This window comes from Rhamphochromis sp. 'chilingali' (assembly GCF_963969265.1).
Source record: "Rhamphochromis sp. 'chilingali' genome assembly, chromosome: 6".
Classification (NCBI taxonomy): Eukaryota; Metazoa; Chordata; class Actinopteri; order Cichliformes; family Cichlidae; genus Rhamphochromis; species Rhamphochromis sp. 'chilingali'.
In genome coordinates, this window is record NC_137933.1 from 5,531,977 (window position 1) to 5,557,725 (window position 25,749).

Here is a 25,749-nt window from a genome sequence, read left to right on the forward strand (position 1 = left end):
ACCCACGGCTTGTTATTTGGGTAACAATGAACAGTCTGAGCTGGAACAATGGAGTCGGTGCAGAAAGTTATGTAGTCTGTGATACACTCAGTAAGCCTATTGATGTCCTCGGTGTGAGGCTCACAGAGTGTTTCCCAGTCGGTCACCTCGAAACAGCCCTGTAGTTCCGCTAAGGCCTCCTCTGACCACCTCCTAATGCTCCTCGTGGTCACAGGTTCCCTCATGTGGAGCTCAAAGGGAAATTGTGCTCAAACTTAGGTTTCTGTATATGTCACAACAGTCACAATGGGTTCATCAGCAAACACATCAGGACCACTGATGGTACAGTCGAGCCTAACATTAACCCCAGCTATCGTTATCTCTTCTGTTTATCTAACTATTATCACATTATAATCATCACAAAAATCCTCATTTTTTAACTTTGGCCATGTTTTAATTTGAATGACTCAACATTTTAAAAGTGTTTTCAACAGAAAAACACACCCCAGCTGCTCTGAGTTGAACCTTTCCTTATCTGCAAATAATGTTAATGCTTCTGTTAATTTTGATATCACTAGCCATATCTGATTCTGAGTTCTCATTCCTAATAGGAAAACAAGCACCAAGATACCATCAGAATAAACAACATTCTAGATTTTAGTTCCAAAGAATTATCAGTATGGCTGTTCTGCCATGTGTCGAGTGGGTTTTATACTTTCCACGTCCGTGACTCCGCTAGAATCTGCTCGGATGCCTCAAAGATGTATATTAGGAATGATTCGGCTGTCGGATCTCCAGCTATCATTGTCTGTGTCTGCAACAGGGTATAATCCAGGTTTTACAATAAAGTCAAATGTCCGGGAGTTTATGAAAAAGGTTTATGATGTCAAATGGAGTTAGAAGTTAGCAGTAAGCTAGCTAGCTAGTTGATGTATAAAAATGTTTCTACTGTATTTTTAAATTAAACAAAAATTTACAGCATAGCTTTGGACATAAGATAAAACAGAGACAAAAGTCCAGCTTGCTGACCTTCAATAATCACTTCATGGCTACCTACAGATCTTTGGTTAGCCTTAGCACAGGCTAAGTTAGCACGGGGAAGATGTGAGACGAGGGTTAAAATGAGTCCTTGATGGGTCATTATATGGCTTTACATGTGTTATCTTACTCTAATATTTCAATTTCTTTGATAATCTGAAACAGTTACAAAAAACTCAGTAACTCATGAAGGGGGCAAACACCTTTTAACACCACTGTATGCTAGTTTCAGATATCTTGGTTAGTCCAAACAACAAACTAGAAAAGCATTCAGAGCCCCATCCTCAACCAACACCAGTAACCTGCCTCGAAAAATTCCTTTAAAAATCTAGTAACCATCTGTGATATATGACTCTACCAGTCGTCTGTGTTTAAGCCTGTGTGCCTGTTCTCTCGCTCTCTCTATATGTGTGTGTGTGAAACAAACATCCTGTAGCCATTACCCATCATTCTTCCCTGCTGCCTCTGTGTGTGACGAAACACTTCCACTCCAGCCCACTAATATAAATGTTCTGCATGTCTGAGAAGCCTATTAACCGCTTCACACTCCTCACCCTTATTTGTACTTAATAACGTGTCTGAGGACAATCTCCTGTAAGGCCACTTCTGTGCCCACACATCACTCACACTGTTATCATGGAAACAAATGCAGCCCAAATGTAGTGTGGGCCTCTGTGGCTCATGCTTGTGATCTGGCTGAGCAGCATGCACTAATAAAGAAAGATTAACTGAAGCAGAGTAGGTGCTGCAGTAGAAATGTGACAGTCTATCAGCCTCGTTGGCTCTGGCTGTTTCTAATAACAACTGCATGATGACTGTTCACTGTGGCCTCTAATGGGATGGAGAAGAACAATATAGCTTCAGGATGTTGGCTGTATAGAATAATTTAATACTCTATATCAAATGGACCTCACCATGGTGTTGTGAAGGCCTTTTTATATTTTATATTTAGTTTTGTTGTGTTCTTGTGTTCTGTTACAGGTTTCAGTGTTTCCTTTTCTTCTCAAGCTTCTTTCTTTAGTCTTTTTATCTTAAAGGTAAATTTAGCCATGCGTCTGGAGTTTATATTTCCTGTCTGATGGTTTTCCATCCTTTCCTGATTGTCAACTCACTATAATTGTTTCCAATTGTACCTCACTTGCTAATCAGACCTCTGTGCATACACCTCCTGTATGTTGCTTTGCTTCTTGCATGCTTATGCTGCTAACACGACAGTGGCTCTCTGCAAGCACCTTCACAGATAGCATGCTAACGCTAAGCTAGCCAAGAACCCAGAGTGAATGCCGACCCCAGCCCAGCAGCCAGACCCTGAACTTCAACAGGTAACAAACTAATGAGCAGTCAGGTTCCATTTCTACCTGTCTACATGTTTCTGAAGTAAAGCCACCATGGTGATTTCTTTTAACATCTCTTTGTTCTGGTTTTCATCGTTCCTTTGTGTTCTTAGCTTTGTGCTCATAACTAAATACTAAGAGAACAACTGTATGTGTTTCCTCATTGGGATAGGCTTTTGTGCTTGTGTTTATATTGGTTAACAGTAATTATGCGACAATGAATTTTAGGTTATTTTATGAAGAAACATGAAAGTAATGTAATGAGTAGTGTAATGAATTACTTTCTCCTGGGAGTAATTAAGTAAAGTAACGCATTAATTTTAAGAAAGATTGGAAATACCACCAACATGCACAAACATTTGGCCACACACCATGCAATTAATTTGCATGAATGTAATGTCTTTGATATGCAGCTTAGAGATGGCAGTGACTTTCAAAGCAAAACCAATGAGAACTGATAACAGAATCAAAATGGAATGGAAATGAAAAGTGATATTGATAATGGAATCAGAAAAGCTAAATTCTTATTGATTCCCATTCCTACTCAGGACACCTGTCAGTCAGTCCTGTTAAAAGGGAGTTTTTCCTTCCAACTGTTGCCAAAGTGCTTGCTCATAGGGGGTCATATGATTGTTGGGTTTTTCTCTATTTGTATTATTGTTGGGTCTACCTTACAATATAAAGTGCCTTGAGGCGACTGTTGCTGTGATTTGGCGCTGTATAAATGTAATTGAGTGTTTTTTACTCCCCAAAGTTGCTGCTTGGTAACAACTTGCTTGGTTTGGCTTTGATATTTTTTTCTCATGTCCTTTCCAAATAAGTTTTTGTGGGTATTTCTAGAAAACAGCATTTATGTTGATTTTTTTCTTTTAACTTGTTTCTTTTTCATGGGAAATTTTCTTTTTGATAATCCATCAGAACATCTTGAAGCGTCCTGCTTTCTAAAACGATCCATATTTAAGAACTGCTATGAAGCGTTTTATATTAGTGTGCAACCTCTATGTTGCAAAATCTTGTAGCAAGTTGTTTTTGCAAGAGAGTGCACAAGTAAAGCTTCCCCCTACACTTGAAAATTTGAGTGAGATGTCCGATAGTGAGTGGGTGCTCACAGCACTGAGGAATACATCCAAAGCAGCACCAGCCTACACGCTCCCGTCTCCATGATAGGAAGTGCTTTGCATCTGCTATCGTCCATGCAGGCAGCGGCACATTTACTGCCAAATCATCTCCAAGCCGAGGGCCACACTTTCATAAAATGCCACCTAAGTGATCTCGGCTGTGTGTTTACTTGTAAAAGTAGACCACGTCCCATATATGTCACTCTGTGTGCCTCCACATAGCATGATCCTACACCCTAACCACGGTGGTTAAAAATAAAACAGGATAACATTGCCAGTGGCAGTTCAGTTTTTCCGTTGCAAAGAAAGCACACAGACGTGATGACACATAGAACCTTGTTCTGCTGGACTTCCAGTAAGACTTTAAATTCTCCATTAAAGTGCAGCTTTCTGATTTTTGCTCTGAAGCTCTTATAAACAAACCAATTAAAAGCTGCTTATAGTATCTGGCAGGTTTTCAGCTGTCAGCAGCTTATGTTTATAGGCTACCATACAAGCTTATTCTTTTCAGTAGCAGCATGATAAATGATGCTGTCCCTCTGTAACAAAAGCAATAAGGTGCACTTGTTATGACTGGTCAGAGTAGTGAGAACTAAATAAGAACATAATGAGTTCAGTTACTGGTTTCATCATGTTGCAATTATTATCTCATACAAACTGCTTCCGATGAAAGCACTGTGTCATCTCAGAATATTTACACAGGAAAGCTCACAGAGTCTGTGTAATATAGGAAAGCAACAGACCAACATAGAGTACTGTTTTACTGAGGATGTAATGGATTACTGTAATGGCATTACATTTATCTGTAACACAGTACTAAAACCCAGTATTGGACTTGGAAGCGCCAAATATAAGAGCAATGTACAAATTTTGAGGAGTGACAGTTGTTTCTGATTTACTGGACAAAGGTTCAAACAGAGTAAAGACTGTTCTACAAAATAAAAGTATCCGCTGCTCCGAATGTAATACTGAAGCTCAACAACCTGTGACCACGTTCTGAGATGCCTACAGCGAGCTAGCAGTGAAAAGCTTCAGGAACTACAGTTGTGAGATGCTCGACCATCAGCCAGCGCTCGACTCTCAGTTAGAAACAAAGGTGCTCATTTATACAGCACAATTGTTTCTGCGAGTGCTCGATGGGCTGTTTTTCACATACTTTGCTAACTGAAGACATATGTCAAGTATTAATGTAGCTTACTAATTACTATTAATTATATTTGGTGACATTTTTGCTGTTTGTGCTAAGCTGTGACCTCCAGCTGGCACTGGGGTAGTTTGGCTTGAATGAGAATGATCACTTCAGAGTTTGAGGCCCTTCATGTTTCTCTCAAACTGCGTTTTACAGTCTCGCTCCAACTAAGCGAAACATAAGTGATATTTCTTCTTTCGGGGGATCACGAGTGACTGTGCGACCATCCATCACACTGTACAGATGCTGTACTCTCACATAAACTAAGAGAGGAGTGCACTGCTGTAACTACAGACAATTCAATTCTAAGTGAATCATGACTCCAAGCTCTAGGGGCCAAGAGTTATGTAAGAAATCACTCCAGTCTTCATTTCCTCAGAGGGACATAAGTGTGAAGTGTAGCTGATTTGTAGCTGCTGCGTCTCCTGTCAGTTGTATTAACACTGATGCAGTTTCCAGGCAAGTCTGGGGGGAAATAATCAAAGCGCAGTTGTTGCTGAGCCTGTGGCACGGCAGCAGTCCTTCTGATATTAAAAGCTACTTTTTAATTTTGACTCTATCGATATTAATGTGGTTATAACTGTAGATGTGTGATAGAATATATTTTGCTCCATTCAAGAGTATTTGTAAAGCATCAGAATACAGCATTAGGTGAGATTCATGAGTTTTGGAAAAAGGCTAAAATCCTAAAACTGCTAACGTGCTACATTTAGACTTCTTAGCCAAAGTCCCCTAATGTCCCCTTGCACATGTGCCTCCACCATGGATCTCCTCTGGGGTGTCAAAATGCAACCCTTCAGAGTGATATTTATTTTTTGGGGAAGCACAGTTACAGGCCCGAGACTCGTGAGTCACACAAGCATGAAACTGTGCTGAAGATCTCCTCACCTGACGCTGGGCAAATGTTTGGTCTCTGTGCAAAGGTCCATGATGAATTTGCAGAATGCACAGTATCAAAAAGGGACATCCAGATGTAAAAAGTGAGTCTGAGTCTACTCGACCCGCCGTACAGACTCGAAAATGTGTGAACGAGTACTTGGAAGTGGAAATATTCCTGAGGGCAGTTATGTCCAACCAAACGGTGTCACAGAGCATGTTGATGGAAAGGAGCAAACACTTTAAACTTATCTAAGCAAGAAAAGATGGACCTTCATGTTAACGGTCTCAAACTTTCATTAACCCTTAGAGGTCAGAGGTGAACCTTTTATTCTGGAGAATCTGAATACCTTTTTGATGTGTGTTAGTATACAGTAACTGTAATTGTTCCCTGACTGCCAAGACTTGGGAGAACAATTTAAAAACAGACATAGTCTGAGAGTCTGGGGTTAGCAACAGCTGTGAGCTCTGAATCCAAGTCAGTGAATTGATTTTCAAATCTTGGACATGATAGCTTTGTTAACACCGTTAATACCAACACGTTCTTATCGCAGCTCATCACGTACCGACGCTATGTGACCAGTCGTCGATGTGTTGGGATGAGAATGTTCTCTTAACACTGTTGCTGCTGCTGAATTCATTTATCTCACCGCCTTATCCTTGATTGCAAAAATCATAATTTGTTAATTATGTTGATCATTAACTTAAAACAAAAGACCTTTGAAAGCTTTGAAACAGAGCAGTATGAGCCCAAACAACATGGTGCTGATTGAATGTGTGATTTGTCATGCTTTGTTAGAAGGATGCGCTCGCTCATCAGGCACCAACCTGAGCTCTCTGTCAAAGCTGCTCTCAAACCACATTTGCGTTTACAGTATCCAGCCTGGGAGAGACAAAAGCCAGTACCTGTTGAACCTGATCTTATACCTGCACATCGCCTCTTCTTGACATCATCACATTTCACCTCTGCTGAAAATACATCTTGCCTCAGGAAACCGAGAGACAGAGCTCGTTAGCAGAAATTCATTTACACTGCCAACAAAGACTCTTCTCACTTATAGAAACTATGTTCAACATAGAGCTGGGCGATAGAACAATAACGATATGTATCGCGATATAACTTTTACTCGATAGAGAAATTAAGCTATCGCGATAGACCTCACCGCTCTTGTCCTCTTAAAAAAAAAAAAAAAAAAAGGTCAGCCAATCCAAATTAAGTAGCGTAGAGCCGAACCAATCACAGCCGCAGCGTCACGTCGCGTGACTTGTTACGTACAGCACAAGTGCCAAGCCGCACGTGTGTTTGTTTGGGAAGCAGCCAGCGGGTAATGGAGGAAATGAGTGTGCCGACTAGAAAAATCAACCGAGCGTGACCGAAGAGAAAACAGATGATGGTTCCAATGCCGGAGAGATTGTCGAACGGAAGAGCCATAGAAGTTCCGTAGTGTGAAGGTATTTCGGCTATTTCAAGTCTGACAAAAAACAGAGTAGCGTGCACTGTAAATTGTGCCGAAAGCAAGTCTGGAAATACAATAAACTGGTGCATGCGTCACACTGTGCGCCACGTTATTGTTTTGGTGAAATGAATTTCTACAATACTGTTACTGTTAATTCTACTCTCTGCAGTGTTTAAATGCTTACATATACACACAGTTACTGTCCGTCCACACATACGACTCGGTTCTGCTTCTATGCCCCAGCTTTGTTTACTTTTTCCCACCGAGGCTTCTAGACTTCTGATTGGCCAACATTTCTGCACGGTTAGGAATCTAGCGCCACCTGCTGCTTTGGCATGTTCATAGCAGCGTTTTCCTTCATTTCTGCCTTTACGTGTGGACGGGATTATTTTTTTAAACGAAAACGGAAAATCTCCGTTTTCAAAAATACCCGTGTACGTGTGGACGTAGCCTCAGTCTCTGACTGGAAGCGCTAATTCGTCATTCGGCTTTTGTCAGACTAAAGTAACTGTTACAACTGTTTGAAAAGCTCAGCTATACAACAAGGAGAGATTGAGAATTTCCTTTTAGTTCTCAGTTTATTAGATATTGACAAAAGTTAGTCAGTTTTGTCTGTTCTTCTGTAAAACAAACTAAGATTTATTTTTAGAATTAATATTTTGTTTCTAAGTGGAATTGACAATTTAGTCTGTTTCGTTTGTTCTATTTTGAAACTTAAACGCTTTAGCGGCTGCCTTTTGTGTAGTTTGCAATATTTGCCTTTATTTATCTGAAAAAGTCTCATGTTCCTTAAGTACATCTACCCTGTTGAACTTATTATGGGAAATAAATATTTAAAAACAAGCTGCTGATTATTTCACATTTTACTTGTGAGCAACGGCACATTTAAATCTTACAAATACAGTTATTTGGCTTATATCGTGATAGATATCGTTATCGCCTGAAATGAAAAAAACATATCGTGATATGAAAAAATCTCATATCGCCCAGCTCTAGTTCAACAGCAACAGCAGTTAAAAATAGCTCCTCTGATTACTGTACAGCACGTTAGGTACACATGTGCAGTTACCGACTGACACCACTGCTTTATTTTTGATTGCCAGAAACACTATGTCTATTCTCACTGCTATACTTTCCCCCTCCCTTTATAATCTGTGTAAAAAACTAAAACTTTCTTCTTGTACCCAGTTACACCCAACAACCATATCACTGAGCAGGAGAAAGCATCAATCTACCCACAGTGAGTGCGTACTTGTGGCAGCAGGGCTCGCAAAACTTTGAAATTCCTGGTAGCCCTTCAGGCACTCTTTAGATTTTGGCAAACAAAATAAATTTAAGTAGCCTGAATAAAAACAAGCTTATTTTTAATGTACAATATTGTAAAAGAAACAAAACATCAGTCAAAAAATCGTTAAACACAAATTACTGTATAAAAATTACAATCATCAACTCAAATATTTGGTTCTAATTGAACAGAAATTTCTATGAACCTGTAAGAACTGTGAAGAACATGAATCAGTCTGTGTCGGATCCTGAATCTGACGTCACGGGTACGAGGAACCAACATCCAGGCCATTTGCTTTGTGATGTTTGCAAAGACTGCTACATTTTGCCAGTGGTACTTCACTCTTTGCAACATAGCACGCTGTTCTAAACAGATTTTTCAGGACTTCTTGTTGTGCTTGGGTTATTTTTAGTATTTTTTTTTTTATTGGTGTTTGTTCTGGGGAAGATGCTGCAGACTGTGCAATAATGCATTTCTTGTATTTCTCATGGGTTCTTATGGGGTCTTTCCTAAAATTACTGGTCCCAGCAACAAAGGCGTGTGTCGAGTCAGGGGGAAACTCCCAGTTAAATTTGTGAAAGAAAGCAAAAGCATTGACATATATTTTCCTTTCCTATGAAAACCCGACAGGCAGGGCTGAGATAGATTTTGGTAGCCCGACTGGAAGACACAATAACCCCGGGACGTCGGCTAGAGATTTTGCGAGCCCTGGGCAGGATGTCACGTATTTAGTTGCACTCCATGTTCCGTGTCTTAGTGTCTTTGCTGTCTACACGTGTGTCTCCAATAAAGGTTCAGCTTTAGTCACAGAATATTTTGTTTTTTGCCAAAAAGTAATCATTCCTCATTCCTGGTCTTCAGCACTGCCGTCCTTCATCTGTTTTTTGTGTGCCTCCAGCACATCATCATAGCTGGTCTCAGTCCCTTATTACAAACCTTCCCTCTCAGTCTTGCTGCAAATCACCCCTGATGCTCGTCTCTACGTTTTGCATCTTATTAACTTTTTCCTGTATATGCAGGTAATGAACTATTTGCCTAATCAGCACCAGGCTCTTGTGCTGATGCTAAAATGTCGGTAGGTAATTACAATTTGCTACCTGAGGAGTTTAGTATGCCCCTGGCTGCAATGCATTGTGGTCTTTAGTATGTGGGTGTGGAATCTGGGCTCTCATTTTTAGCCCATTCCTTTGCCTGTGATCTTTGAATGTGAAGGCAAAGTAGCAGCACCCTTGCACCTCTGCTGTTTTAATGTATGACACTGACAACTGTCTGTTTGTAAAAGAAGCTGAGTCTCAGTCAGTCTGAGCCAAAGCTTTATCAGTGTGGTGCTATCCCCACTGCTGGACATCCAGTGTGACCGCACCCCGTCCCATCCTGCTGATCTCAGCACGCACGCTAAGGCATTACAGGAGTTCACAGAGCACAGTGCAGGGCAGTGTGGGGGTTACTTGGGGAAGGGATGCTTTGTTGGACGGTGAGTCTGTGCAAACCTCTAATAACCCAAAGAATAAAACCTGATCCGCTGGATTTGGACATTATGAAACAAGAATCCGGCGGCATTTGGTCCCCAGTGACCTGAGCTGCTGTGCTCAGTGTGCGTGTGGACATCCTGCAGTCTGCAGGACAAAAGCAGCTCAAGGACGTTTCAAAGACACAGAGCGCAGTAAAGGCCAGGGTTTTAACAGGGCAGTGTAGCTTTCAGCTATACAACAAACTTGTTTAGTTGACACAAATGATGTTTACAATTTCTCATAACTTCAATGTGTTTGTGCAATCAGTGAGTTAAATAGCAGAGAATATCATGCAGATCCTCTAACAGCCACTTGAGACTAGGGCTGCCACAAACGATTATTTTGATAGTCGACTAGTCACCGATTATTTATGCGATTAGTCGACTAATCAGATCATCATCCACTGGACGTAAAACTACAGCTTATTGCACCAGCAGCATCTGCTCTTATATAACTATCATTAGCTTACAGCTTTAAGCTTTTAAGGTCTGTGCTAACTAAAAATAAAGACAAGATGGTAGTTTATTCAATTTTAATGAAATTTGCAGATTGTTTCGGTGAAGTTTAATAAACTCCTTGCTATCTAAAATATAACAGGACAACGGAGTAAATTCTCCAGCATCTCACACTTCTGATAATCAGCTGTCTGCTTGACGTTTATTCAGCTGTGTAAAAACTATAACTTTAATCTCAGACAAACCGATTTACTCAGGAACAAATAAAATACTAAAAAAAAAAAAAAAAAAAAGCCAAACAACAACATTTTTAATTTATCTAAGTGACTCAAATATATTTAACCTGAGTAGCGAAAGACGGCGGTGGGTTTGAAAACAATTTGCCGGGAGTCCGGTGTTCTCACCGCGCTAGTGACCTAGCCCCCGGCTAGCTATCGAGCTGGTGGGTAACAGACGTCTCCGAAAACGTCGGAGCGCTTTTGAAAATATGTGGTGTCTTGATAAACTGAGCAGATATTTGAGGTTTACACAGCTACATTCTCGGCTGAAAATATGTTAAACGTTTATTTTCTGACCCAGAAAGAATAATAAGAGTAATATTAAAACTAACTAGCTACCGCCATTGTTGGAAACTGAGCTGGGCCGCGCTATGAATTCTGGGACACAGCTGCTTCTTCTTCTTCTTCTTCTTCGGGGTTTAACGGCAGCTGGCATCCTTGTACATGCAGTGCTGCCATCTTCTGTTTCAGTCCGTTATTACACTCTTAAATCCTGCTACTTATTCCTGCGTCTTTTGGGATCTTACAAAGCTTCAAACGACGCGTCGGCTATTAAATCAGTCGTCGACGATTTTGATAGTCGACGTAATCGTGACTAGTCGACAAATCGTGGCAGCCCTACTTGAGACTGATCCAGAAAAACGAGCCGGTCCCCACAGACTTCCACGTTCAAATCCCCGACTTACAGCACAAGTAACCACGTTTAGAGCCTGGTATAAAAACTGTATGCACCTTAATTCCTTTGTAAACCTTTAACGTTGGGGGCGTGGCCATGTGTAGAGCTAATTCAAGTAATTAAATTAGACCTGTCTCCGTGTTTGCTGCTGGTGCCTTTTGGAGTACCAATGACATCTGTGTGATGAATTCACAGCCAGCCCATCTATAGTTGGGGGCACCTGACTGAATTTTAAGATTTTTAAGACTTTTTAAAAATCCAATATTCAAATATATCAGCAAATGATTATTTCGTTCTTTCAGACACAGAAAATAAACTAACATTTGTTATTTGTAGTTATTTAATGATTTGTGTACTTGTCCAGCTGTGCTGAGATCAGCTAGATTTTGTGTTTGTGGCATCGGTGACAAATTGTGCAATGTCAACACTCACACCATGAGTGAAAGGTTTCCCTCCTGTCTCCTCTTTACTTTTTAATTTTGAGCCATTGTTTGTCATTAATGTGTATACCGATAGACCAATAAATAGGTCAGCCAATAACATCGGCCCACTGGTGGTCTGAGCAGCTTGCTGATATTAGCTGATAAAACACTGGCAACTGTCAAAGCACTAACAATTAGGCTTCAACATGATAACTACCAATCCAAAGGGTGATGTCACAGTAGCTCTGTCCAGTTTGTCTGCAGGGTTTAAGAAAGTCAGGAAAAGTGTTCTAGGAAATGTCAATATTTTGTTACATTTTCTAGGATAAATATCAAAATAAAAGGAAGAATTTTCAAATCAGAAGTGAAAATGATTATTTAGTTTAGCCCAAAGATATTCAGGTTAGTGTGACATTAAACAAACAGATTGTACATTTGAAGGGCTGGAAACCAATCTGTGGCTGTCTGTTGAATATGAATCCACTATGGAATATGTTACCTTGAGTTTCTGGATGATTAATAATTAAATTATTACCACTGGCTCTGCTACGACGAACAGTAAAGAAACCTAAAGGGGTTAAATACAGGGGATATATTTGTGCGATAAATGATTTCAATTATTAATAAACTGCAGGAGTGGATATCCATGGATTAGCTGTATCACCAAAGAAACATGTTTATCTTTGCCGAGCATTTCCATTATGTAAGTAAAACAGCTTAACGGCTGGAATTAATCTTCTTCTCCTTCCCTGTTTCTGGATTAAAACAGCTGTCCGTGCGTCTGCATGTACCTTTCTAATTTTAGGCCATTTTTGTCTAGCTTGTTGCATCATTTTGGCGTGGTGTTATTTGGAGAGTGAAGTCTAATCCACAGATTTCACATGAGCTAACAAAGCTGCTGCAGCCTGGCCACAGGAGAGACTCACAGCCAGCCTCAGCTGCTGCCTTCAGGTCAGAAGATGAGCTGGGCCTTTTTTTTCTCCTCACCTTAAAAATCAGGTCATCCAAATTTACTCGAGTGAATTGAAAGCAATCACTTCACTAACAAATGAGCATAAACTGGATGTTAATATGTAAACACGAGTAAGACAGGCTGCTAGCAGGCTTGAGGCTGGAAACACATCTGCCTTTGTGGCCCTTGAAAACATATACATAGTTACTGGGATGTCCAATGATTAGCCCTAATGGCTACATTTGTATCTTCTACCCTTATTACTGACAGTGTACTCTGGATCAAAACAAATGGCACTGTCCTCTGATAAGAAAATGAAGTGATGCCATGCTGAATGCTGCTGAAGACACCGAGGTCATGGCCTAGGTGCTGGTTTGGTGAATTTTAGTTCAGCAAAATGAGCAGGAGTTTAAATCTGGACTTTTAAGTCTTTATTCTTAAATTTGATATTTTCTGAAGGAATTCTGAAGTTCTCCAATAAAATCTATGAAAACATGAAAATTCCTTTAAAACTATGAATAACCCAGATGGGAAACTGCATTTGTAAGCAGATGTTTTAGGATTTTCACACACGCACACAAATCTAAAGTCGTTTGGTCACCTTCAGCTGAGGTGTAATCCAGGATGCATGACCTCTATCCTTCCAATAAAAAGCCACCGTATGCGTATGATAGTGTTTCAGCTTGTAGAAACGCTGTGCAGCAGCCATATGCTATGCAGTATTAGTATTTACTCACATGATATGCTGCAGTCCACGGCCTCGCGTGTAGTTACTGTCAGTGCAGACGAGTCTCGTCCAGCGGCTCCGACCGTCTGCGGATCTCAAACAAGCAGCCGTGTCTAAAAACACCACCGCTCTCCAAAAGCATCCTCTCCGTCTACAGCATCGCGGACGACGGATAACTAAGAAGCCTCTCGGGCGCGAACGAGAAGCGGATAAGTCAGCAGAATGTGAGTGAGAGAGAGAGCCTGACGCGAGAACAAGCGATGAAGAATCCTACCGTCTTTCAGCGGGTGGATGGAGCAGAGGGAGGGGCGCTGGTGCTGCTGCTGCGGATGAGGACGGAGGCAGCAGCATCGGCCTGCTCCACTTCAACACCTACACCGAGCTAACCGCCGCGCTGCTGCGTTCAGGAGCCCGTCGTACACAAGCGATTCAAGGGACCCAGCAGGGATTCATAATGTAAACGTCATTATACTGCTGGCCTGGATGGATTAGGAGAAATAATAGCAACTGTGATACCTGTGCATCCCCACTGTGGGGTTCTTCGCACACCTTCATAATAAATTTTGCTCTGGCTTCTTCACTGGCACCGAGCGCTCAGGTTATCGTGCCTTACAAACGTGTCACCAACACCACTCATCATCCAAGTCTAATTTGTAAAACAATGCAACATGTTTGTGTTGCAGTAGTTTAGTGTTGAGCATCTACAGAGACCCCTTCCTGTTAAAAGCAAGTTTTTCCTTCCCACCGTTGCCAAGCGCTTGCTCATAGGGCGTGTCTGGCTGTTTTTACCTTACTCTATAAAATCCCTCAGGCGACTGTTAATGTGACAAAAATAAATCTGAATTGAACTGAATGGAAAATGTTACTTTGGCTGCTACATGTCACTAAGCTTCGACTCGACAGAACAACAACAATAATATTAAGATTAGCAGCAATAATGAGTCATTATATGTCACCACTCAATTTTAGCTTGAGACAGCTTCTCTTTTTACAACATTGAATTTCACTGCTTTACATTCCCAACTGCCAAGTTTGGTGAGGTGGTCGATCTATATATGGCGTTTAGTAGAATAGATATAGTCCTCAATAAACATTATCATTTAATGCAAAACAAGTGGATAGTCTGTTCTGGGAAGGGGATCTTTCAAACAGCTGTGACTCAAACAGCAGCTGCTGGGTGGGACAGAGACAAACTAAAATAGACTCTGAGCTGTGCCAGCTTGAGCCACTGTAAACCATGAATCACAACACTTTACTAAGACTGATGCTATTCAGCGGTGTGCTTCGTTGACCCTTAGAACAGTCTAGACATTTCACTAATGATTTGTTTCGAAAAAACAAAACAAAAACACGTCTGCAGCTTTTTTTTTCTTTTTTTTTTTAGATCAAACATAAAATGATTTTCTTTGATTAAAAAAAAAACTGATGACGAAAAACTACATGACACTTGAACAGGATGACACTGTTGTTCATCGTCTTTGGACTGCTATGACTAAAGAAGTACTCGACCCTGCAGGGGCTATAATAAGTATTTGAAGCACTTTGTACTGCCATAAGATTTAGTGCAACTCAAACGTAAATAAAGCCACATGAACAAAGTAGTTTAGAGTTTCCACAAAAACAGAAGAACTTTCTGTGGAACTTGTGCAGGAACCCATTGATAATACCCAGAATACATGTCTGCTTGGAAGTTGTGTAGAGCCACAGTAGGCGGCCCACTGTGGGCCCTAGTGCTGATGTGAAATGTAGGAGACATCTGGGCCTGCACTGTGGGTTGGCTGTGGGCTGCCTACACAAAGCAGTGAAATCTCACAGTGTAAGCAGGCAGTAGGCTTGCAGCATACCCACAGTGTGCCCACACTCAGCCGCCCTACTCTACAGGGCCCAGATGTGGCCTCCATTTCACGCCAGTACTGGAGTCCAGATGTGCACCATGGTACATTACCACCACCAACTGATATGGAATATGGAAAAAATACTACTTTCAAATGCTCCCTTATTCACAAGGGTTCCCACATTAGCAGCAGCACAGATTTGATTTGGCAGATTTCTGAACCGGGGTTCTTTTAACTTCCATGTTACTGAGATTTTGAATCAATCATTTTCTTCAAGCGTCGTCTTCCTGACAATGTAATAAATCTGTAGTTTCATCATGTCCACAATAGTCACATTTCCTAATAATTTGCCAGTGAATGTGCCCCCGTGGACCCACAGTGGGTAGGTGTGGGTGAACTGTAGGACTGTGGGGTAACTATGAGTTTTTATGGGCAAGCCTATTATATGTTGGCCACAGAAGGCCCTCTAAGGGCTGAACTGCCATGGCACCTACATGGCCTAACCTATATGAGCCTCAAATATGGGTAACTCATTCATACAATCAATCAAGTGTTTTTGCCTAACAGACGACCTGCTTTTCCTCCCGGGCCAAACCAAAGCAAAGAAGTGAACAAAGGAAGATTTGGGGTGGGGGCGTGGCTTAGCTTGACCTTTTTTGCTTGCACAAACTTTGCTCATGCTCCGTTAGTAACAGATCAGTTCATGGTTGATGAGCTCATAATAGTTTTACAGGTTACACTGAAAAAGCTGCATCCATTCTCTAAGCTAAATGTGTTTAATGCTATCCGGTTGTTCAGTCTGACGTCACTAGCCGTGTCTGGGTCTAAACTCCGCTGCAGGTCCATATATCAAACGATCACTGTGGCATTACTGAGAGTTGAAAAACTGTCTAAAGTCTTTCATCTTTAATAAAATGATCAGCGTTCTGCTCTACCAGGTGTAACAATTGAGTTTAACATCCAGGCATCCATGATAACGGAATTTATGACATTTAACGGAGTTAGAAGTTAGCAGGAAGTTAGCTCGCTAGCTTCCATCTAAATACAATATAGCATGTCCTGACTGCGGGGGGTTGGAAACAAATGAAAACGTACAGCTCTGTTATCACTTCCAGCATAAATGAAGACAGAAAACTAAACAGCAGTGACGTTTGTAGGGTTACTGAAGTTGGGCTAGCTGGTATATAATGATGTGCTACGTGACAGCTAGCGAGACAGCTATGTTAGCATAATATAAACAAGCAAACTTTTTTTCCACTCGATAAAAGTTAACGTGAGTGTTGTCGGTGGTCAGGAACAAATGTAATCGCATGGCAGGATTCTGTAAAAGGACCAAACTTCAGCCAGGAGAACAACTGAGATGATCCATCCACAATACGAGGTTAGTCATTCATATACTGCTGCATGGGCTGGGCTGTAGTTACATCCTAAGGTTTTAAAAACTGAGCTTAAATAAATGATTAGTGGTAATAAAAGCCAAGGGAGGTCAACAGGGATCACTGACTGTTTTAGGAGCTTTTTGAGATCAAATAGAAGAAAATACATAACATTAAACATGTTAACAACACAAAAGCCATATTAAACGCAGACTACTTTAGACCCAGAAGTAGGATTCGTCACGTCATCACTGAACAACCGGATAGCTGAAATTTTGATTGACATAGCAACAGTATCTAAGGAGTGGGCTTAATGAATTCATTTGTGACATTTTCAGTATATAATGGTGCCCCGTGAATGTATACAGCCACGTATTATTTCATAAAGTTTAAAATGTTGATTGCTACATCTTCAAAAGAGCAACACCTTCATATGTTTATGTAGGTCGGGCATGCTGGTCTCTGCTTACTCTGAGTGCTCTTCCAAGAGGGTGTTGCCTAAGCTCGCATTTGTTCTTCTAATGTCGGCGCAAAAAGCCTGTTAAAGCAACTCAAGTGCATCACAGCCACAGCACTGATGCAGCATCCTCTCAGATGACCGGCAGGCTCCTTTAAATGTCAGACAGCTGTTAGCCGCACGGCTCGGATGCCCGGCCTGCCGCGCCCTTCTCTCCAGACGAGCCGCCTTCCTCTGCCCTGAAATGTCTTAGCTATTCCAGCTCTCTTCTCCCTCCCTCTGACATCATCTCAGTTCTCTGACAAATGGAAACACACACACACACACACACACACACACACACACACACACACACACACACACACACACACACACACACACACAGGGCAGCTGGCCAAGGTTACATGGGTTTTCAGTGTGTGGGGGTCTATGTGTTTCTGAGATAGTTGAGTATTGCTTTTAACTCTATTCTGGGTGAAATAGTTTATTTAATATTCTGAGTGAGAACACAGTTACTAAACCTGAGCTTTCTAACATGTGTGCATGAGCATGTGGAAGTGTCACAGCCCAGGACAAGACGAAACATGTCAAATTCACTTCATTTTCAATTAATTTTCCTTTAAAGTAAACCTGTTACGCTGTTCATGATTTCTCTGTCAGATATATGCTGCTGTAGTGGTGCACGCCCACAGGAAAGACAGCCAAGTTTCAGATAGCGACATCGGCACATATACAAGTGAAGGTAATAAGGAGAGGTACAAGGTAAGGATTATTTTGAATTGTGAAACATGCAAAGCTACTCTAGTGGGATCTAAGAATAAAAATAAAACTGTCATGAACTGGCTGCGTGGAGGCAGACGAGGACCCAAACGCAAAACTCACGGAGACAAAAAGCTGAACTCAAAATCACTGCTTTATTGCAGGCTTCACAAAGAAACAGAACTAAACTGGGAATGCTAACTGAGGACCGAGTGAACACAGAAAAGCACACAGGTTCGGAGAGGAGACATTGACGACGCAACACCGAACTGAGGGAGACATGCACATAAATACACAGAGGGTTAACGAGGGAAGTGGGAGCACACGGGGAACACAGCTGACACAGATAATCATAACGAGACACGGCAGGAGTAACACAACATTGACGGGAGACTGTCAAAGTAAAACAGGAAGTACACAGAGGTGCAGACAGGAGGAGAGAGAGAGACAGGAGAGCACAGGAAACATGGAATAAAACACAAGGAGGGGAGACGAGGGCTCACAGGCACAGAGGGGCACACAGGGGGTAAAAGTCACAAGGGGGAAATCAAATAAGGAACAACTTAACAGAGCAACCCAGGAACCATGGCCTAAATAAAGAACAAAATACAAAAACACATGAAAACTAAGAATGCTGGGCCAACATGGCCCAGGATCATGACATAAACAAGGACAAGGCTTTCTTTAAATGTGCTGTGCTGAGCTTTTACATAATAAATTATTTTTAGAGCGTCCTGGAGAACAGAGAAGCATGCTGATAGTGTTAAATACCAAACAGAACCATGCTTTGTTTCATGTTTTTTCTTCCTTGATTCTGATTAATCATCCAAAATTTTACTACCTGTAATGTTGTTCTAGCATATCAATAGAAAAACAATTCAATAAAATGTAAATAAACAACCTACGTGTGTGGTTAACAACTGAAAATTGCAGTTTTAATCAAATCTGCTGTGAAACGTTGGGTCACCATCCAGTTACAGTATACACTGTTGCAGTCCAAGCACACCCATGTGCTGGTCTCCTGAGCAGAATAACGCAGATCGCCCCCAACCCCAAAACCATTCAAGAGAAGCTTGAGGAACACACCACAGAACCCAGTATTTCTACCTGAACCTGACACTCAAATTTATTTTCCTTTGAGTTTGAATGTCGCAGATCCATTGCATACGTTGTTTAATTGTCTTCATGATGTCAGAACCTGGCTATCTCAAAACTGTCTTACTTTGAATGACAGTAAAACTGAAGTTATTGTCTTTGACAGCCATATCCCTCTGAACCAACTAATCGATACCCTTGGCCCCCTTGCTAGCTACCTCTCCCACATTGTAAGAGACCTTGGGGTACTCTTGGATAGCGCCTTCAAATTAGAGAAACGAGTATCTACTGTGGTTAAATCCAGCTTCTATCAGCTATGTCAGATTTCTAAAGCTAAACCTTTTCTTTTCCCCAAGGACCTTGAAAAGCTTATTCATGAATTCATTACCACTAGACTGGACTATTGTAACTCCCTTTATTTAGGCCTCCCTCACTCCTCTCTCTACCGTTTGCAATTAGTACAGAACGCTGCTGCACGCCTTTTATCAGCTGCCAGAATGCATGATCATATGACTCCGGTTTTAGCTAACTTACACTGGCTTCCTGTCAAATTTCGCATTGATTTTAAAATTCTTTTACTCACTTATAAAATCGTAAACAATATGGCGCCTAGCTATTTAACAGAACTTCTCCATTTGTATAATCCTAAAAAAGCACTAAGATCTTCGAACCAGATGCTCTTAATGCAACCTAAGTCTAGGCTGAAAACCAGAGGTGATCGTGCCTTTGCTATTGCAGCTCCTGAACTGTGGAACAATCTCTCTACTGCCATTCGCTCTTCTGAGTCGATTCAGGCTTTTAAATCTCATTTAAAGACTCTTTTTACTCCGACTTAAGTTAGTTTGACTATCATTTGGTTGGCTTCTAAGTTTGTCTTGTCTTGTGTTGCTGTTTGGTAAATTTATCTTATTTTATTTATTTCCTAATTTGTGAAGCACTTTGAATGACACTGTTTTTTAAAAAATGTGGTATATAAATACATTTTGATTTGATTTGATTTGATTTGAAAGTCTCTCAGACGTCTTCACATGGTAAAATGTGCTACACTGAAGTACAGAGGTGCTTTGTTATCTTTTTAGAAATCTTCTAGATTAAATATTATTATTCACTCTTGACATAAAAAATTAGGACCACAGTAATATTATTCCAATACTAAGAATATGAAGGCTCGACAGATTTATTATTGCCTGTGCTGACTGTGCTCCTGTCTGACAGCAGAATTACACAAAAACTATGACGCTGAAATCCATGAAACCTGGAGGAGAGGTGGAACACGAGGAAAGGAGGAAGCCATTAAACTTTGGTTCTGTTCCAGATATCTTTGGTTAAAATGATGAGCCAGGGCACTGGCCATGGTCCAGAACTGCACTCTCTAAGTGCCCTTCTCTGTATCCCTGCTGCATATAAAAGAAAAGATTTTCCACAAAACAAGCAACATTAAAAGCTTCTGAAAGTCTGACTGCACACAGCAGGGCGACTGGACCGGATTCCAGTACACTACATGGAGTGTTTGTACCTTATTAACTTGTAGCCCAGAGTATATTCACCCTCCAACCCGACAACATCACCAGATCAATAGACTCTCATCTTTCATCGTGCAGCTCCCATCAGCCGTCATTTAGTTAAAGACAAAGCTTCATAGTCGGCTAATTTCTAATATTCCTAATACATAAAGCTGTTTGCAAAAGCTTTTAAGGAAAAACAGCTTAACTGACATCCTCCAAGCTTGTGTGTCAGTATGTGGGTGTGTGCTGTCGACAGGGACCAGGAGACCCTCTGTGCTGCTTCAGAGAAGCAGAGGAACAGATCAATGACGGCGGCTGAATTATTAATCTGCTTGCACTCAACCCTGTCTATCGTGCAGAGAGATTTTTAGGTTGTGTCATAAAAATGTTAAACTCACAGTGATGCAGTTTAAACATCACAGAATCAGCTTCCTGCTCATTGGTGGAGTCTACATGCATTGCTTTTCAAAGCACGTCCGTCTGTGATTTGTTGTGTATTCGGGCCTCCTCAGACAGAAACAGATGAGTGTTTGTGCAGAGAGAAGCCCTGCTGTTGGTCCAGCATCGTTATCACAATCAAACGTTTTAAAGATTATAGAAGAGAAAAAAAGCTGGTTATTAAAACAGCATTACTGTGTGTGTGTGTGTGTGTGTGTGTGTGTGTGTGTGTGTGTGTGTGTGTGTGTGTGTGTGTGTGTGTGTGTGTGTGTGTGTGTGTGTGTGTGTGTGTGCAGCAGCATCACTCATCTGTGCCTGTCAGCTTCAACCTGCTGTTTTGTCCGTCACAGTCTGTAAACACCCACTCAGACCCCGAGTGTGGGTTTGTGTACAGCAGGGTGGCACGTTTGACATGGACGCTGAGTTCATTCACAGGCCAGTGCAAAGAGTCTCACGCTTTATAAATTCCCACATGAACACGTTTTAGCTTCCAGGGAGTTTTTCTGAGTCGTGTTAAGCTTTTATTAAGTGAGAAATCTCCTTCATGCAGGTCTGCATTACCAGCTGAGAAGGCCTGTAACTGCACCATATTATCAGCACTGTTAGTGAGTTAGAGATAAAACTGCCTGCTCGCTTCTTCCACATGCTTTCTGCGCAGGAACAAGAGTCTGGCACATACCGGTGGGTGTGTGGACATTCATTGTTTTGCTGGGAGCCTTTTGATATTGTCCCACTTTTATAAAGAAACCAATCAGAGAGCAGATTCGAGTCACCTGTTTGCCAAAAGTTGAAAAGAATACATACAGCTTGTCAACATGGCAACAAAATGTATCATAAAAGTAGCGAATTTTCGAATTACCTTTGCAACTTTTTCCTCTTCATTCCTTAACATATTCATCTGTACATTAATCTGCACCAAAACAAACAAAGGTTTAACCACCGGAACAAAAGGAAAGCCAACAACTATCTATATTTCTCATATTTAAAGGCAAACACGAAATAAAACTAAAAACTGCACAGTTTACAACAAGTCCCCAGGTGTTCTTCTACAACGAGCTGCGGCACAGGCTTCCAGTCGTCTGTTGAGACCTCATTTTCCAGATCTACATTTCATGGATTTGGATTAGATTGTGAACTCTCTGATGAACAGCACATAAACATGATGGCAATACTCTAGCAGGAGTTTGTGGAGGTCTAGTGAGTCTATGTGTATCCCGGTTTTTATCAGTTTGGATCATAAAAATCTTAAATGGTTTCAGGGGCATTGGAAGCAGACTCTCTCTCTCTGGGATACAGATGGTTTCTCCATCATGAGCAAATAAGTGGTCACCGGTACTGTGGTCACCGACAGACCACAGTACGTCAGGCTGAAGGACATCACGTCTGACACTGTGGTCAGCAGCACAGGAGCACCACAGGGAACTGTGCTGTCCCCTCTTCTCTTCACCCTGTACACCTCTGACTTCTGCTACAACTCTGAATTATGCCATATTCAGAAATTTGCAGATGACACGGCCATCATGGGGTGTATCTGGGATGATCAGGAAGAGGAGTACAGAAGTCTGGTGAGGAACTTTGTCGCATGGAGTCACACAAACCACCTGCAACTCAACACCTCAAAGACTAAGGAACTGGTTGTGGACTTCGGGAGGTCCAGAGAAGGTCCACTGCCGGTTCAGATAGAGGGGGAGGAGGTGGAGGTGGTCAACAAGTACAAGTACCTCGGGCTGTGGGTGGACAATAAACTGGACTGGTCATGCAACACAGAGCACCTGTATAAAAAAGCCCAAAGCCGACTGTACTTCCTCAGGAGGCTGAGGTCTTTTAACATCTGCAGGAAGCTCCTGAGGATGTTTTACCAGTCGGTGGTTGCTGGAGTACTTTTCTATGCTGTGGTGTGCTGGGGGAGCAGCACAGCAAAGAGGGACTCATCCAGGCTGGAGAAACTGATCAGGAAGGCTAGCTCTGTGGTCGGCATGAAGCTGGACACTCTGGTGACAGTGGCAGAGAAAAGGACATTAAAGAAACTGATGGACATTATGGACAATGCTGGGCATCCTCTGCACACGGCCATAAACAATCAGAAGAGTCTGTTCAGTGACAGGTTGCTTCTCCCCAAGACAAGAACTAACAGACTTAAAAACTCCTTTGTCCCACACGCCATCAGACTGTTTAACTCCTCTCTGGAGGGGAGAGGGAGGGGAAACAGGAGGACAAAGGAGGGGGGAACAACTAAGCTGTAGTGCCTCTTCACCTCACTGTACAATACCTTGTGCAATACTTTTTGTAAATAGTCAACAGTGCAATAGACTCAATACTTGAAATGTGCAATTCACTTGTATTTTTATCTTTTATTCCTATTTATTCTATTTATCCCCTTTGTATACTTTATTTATATTTGTCTCTGTATTTATATATGTGTGTATGTGTGTGTGTGTGTATATATATATATATATATATATATATATATATATATAACAATTCTGTAACTGTAACTTCGGTCGTTGCTGTGCTTTTTGGAAGTCGAATTTCCCAGAGGAACCCACCCGAGGGATTAATAAAGTTCTATCTTATCTTATCTTATCTTATAAGTATTTGGACTGCTGAATTTAATTTCAACCACTTACAAAGTAATAAGCAGTCTGTTATTTCAATATTAGGTTTGTTACTGGTCTCGAAGCAGCTGGGAGCACAGTCACCAAGAAACACATTATGTCATCATAGTTTGAAATCCTGCAGTGTCCACAGAGCACCGCTGCTCAGGAATGACCATGTGACCAAGTTTGCCAATGACCACCTGAGCGAGTCCAATGAGGCTTGGGAGATGCGGTTAGATGCCACTCAAGTTTTAAATCCAAGAACACCATCCCTACGCTTTGAAGATGTTGTTCTGCCAAGGTTACAGAGCAACTGCCTTTCATTTTAGGAAGGAAGGTTAGAAAAACCTGTGATGAGAACCTCGCTTCACGCATTGAAAATGCGTTGTGGGTGGGTCTTCCAGTGGGACAATAACCCAAATCATACGGCCAAGGCAACAAAGAAGCAGCCCAGCCACTGTTTGGACTCTAATCCCACACAGCAGCTCAAAAGACAGCTTAAGCTTTGTGCATCCAAGTGATTACTTAGAACCCTTAAGGGTTTAAACAAAATCTGCAAACAGGACAATCCCTGTGTGTTTGATGTTTGAGATGTGTCACAGATGTGGCCACTAACTCGTACCCCACCAAGTATTAAATCAGGTGATTCAAGGTGATCGAATACTTGTTTCTGTCATCTGCCTGCTTTCCTGAGTGTTGGAGTGCTTGTCTGTTCTTTACATCACTTCCACTTTCCCATGCTGTCAGACTCAGCCATCTCTGAACCAATCAGCCTCCACTCTGCGAGCTTTAAATCTCAGTGCACGGTGGTCATTCTACCTTTCAAACCATCAGTCATGTATCGCACTTCATCCCCATCTCCGCCTCACCCTGGTCACTCAGCGCTCCATCCAACACCAGTCTTTAGACTCAGGGGCAGTGCTTTCAACACATCTATTGGCAACCAAAAATATCAAAAATAATAACAAGTGGATTTGGTTTGTGGTGGTCTTTGCCCAAATACGGTACAGGTGACCCTTAGGTGAAAGAAAGAAAAATGGAAAAAAATAAGTTTCTGTTTATGTCTCAGTGTTTAGCGGAGTTACTGTAACACAGGCTTTATTAACTAAGACGTTAAAAATGTTTACATTGTATTTGGGATAAACTGATGGAATTCAGCTGACTGAAAGAGTAATTAATCTAATTCATTATTACTTAATAGAATAGAATAGAATAGAATAATCCTTTAATTGTCCCACAAGGGGAAATTTGGTTGTAATTTGTAACTTCTTGTCTTTGGTTGGAATTTGATTATTTGTGAAAGCTGCACTGGTGCGATCATCTTTGCCATAAATGTGAATTACTGCCCAGTGATGTTTGGATCATGGATTTATGGAACGTACTGGCATAAGTATGGATTCATGGTTGTAAAACCTCTGATACACAGTGTGTGTGTTGATGTTTGTGTGTATAGACCCAGAGATTACATTCACTAAATGTTACTGCATTTCCCCTGAGAGTCACCGCCATCAGTCAGAAGCACAGCTTCACCCAGTCTTTATTAATTGCACCATGTGGGCGACAGCTGCATTCATGGACACCATTACTGGCACTTCCTTCATCATCTTCCTCCTCTCTTGAGATGAAATGCGATCGTTCACGTTGCCAGACTGTCCGTGTGCCTCACGGGTCAATCAGTAATCACCACTGAGCAGGGCAGACGCTGGGGAATGAGACACTAATGCATACACACTGATGGATGTTCTGATTACCTGCGTCATATCCATTACATCATGATGGAAGAGCCTCAGCAGTGTGTCAATACTGCAGAGACAACTGGGAATCTGCATCTTTGTTGAGCTTCAGAATAAAAGAAGGTGTCGATTTTTAGGTAATGCTCTTTTGTAAAGACTAGTGTTAATTAACTCTGTCAGTATGTTTAAATTCAATTTGATGTTATTTAGACACTATTAGATGATATAATGGTTTAAGTAACAGCCATTTCATACATTAGATAGTTTGTAGTAGTTCTCACTGTTAATAGTTTACAGAGGGATGTTACACTGGAATAACAGCTGTTACATTTACACAGTGTTAGAGCAACGGCTGCAACCTACAGCCTCTAAAATCACAATTAAATGATGTCTGTAAACACATCGGTCCAGGTGTTATCACACTGAGACAATAATGGCTGTCAGTCCTGTCGCTGCTTATATTACTGCTCTCTGCTAAGACTACAGATCACACTACTGATGTAAATTCCCTCATTTTAAAACACCATGGTGCCTCTTCAAACTCTGATCTCTTATATTTCTTAATCTAAAGAGTGAATGCATTTAAAGCATGAACTGCACACCTAGCCACCAAACGTTTGGTAAAGTACGAGTACTGTAACGTTTTGCAGATCTCTG

The 25,749-nt window shown here is 41.4% G+C and overlaps 1 protein-coding gene across 3 annotated transcripts in view; it reads right to left on the bottom strand.

Moving 5' to 3' along the window:
* Positions 1 to 25,749, bottom strand: part of map1aa (microtubule-associated protein 1Aa) — a 62,322-nt gene that overhangs the window by 25,342 nt on the left and 11,231 nt on the right. Inside the window, exon 1 of one of the 3 annotated variants that reach the window (XM_080884188.1) lies at positions 21,622 to 21,630. The exons of 1 other annotated variant lie outside the window; for it this stretch is intronic. The gene's annotated coding sequence lies outside the window, so the exon portion shown is untranslated. Of the gene's footprint in view, positions 1 to 13,307; positions 13,357 to 21,621; positions 21,631 to 25,749 lie in introns of those variants that run through there. One more of the 3 variants, XM_080884187.1, reaches the window with a different exon arrangement.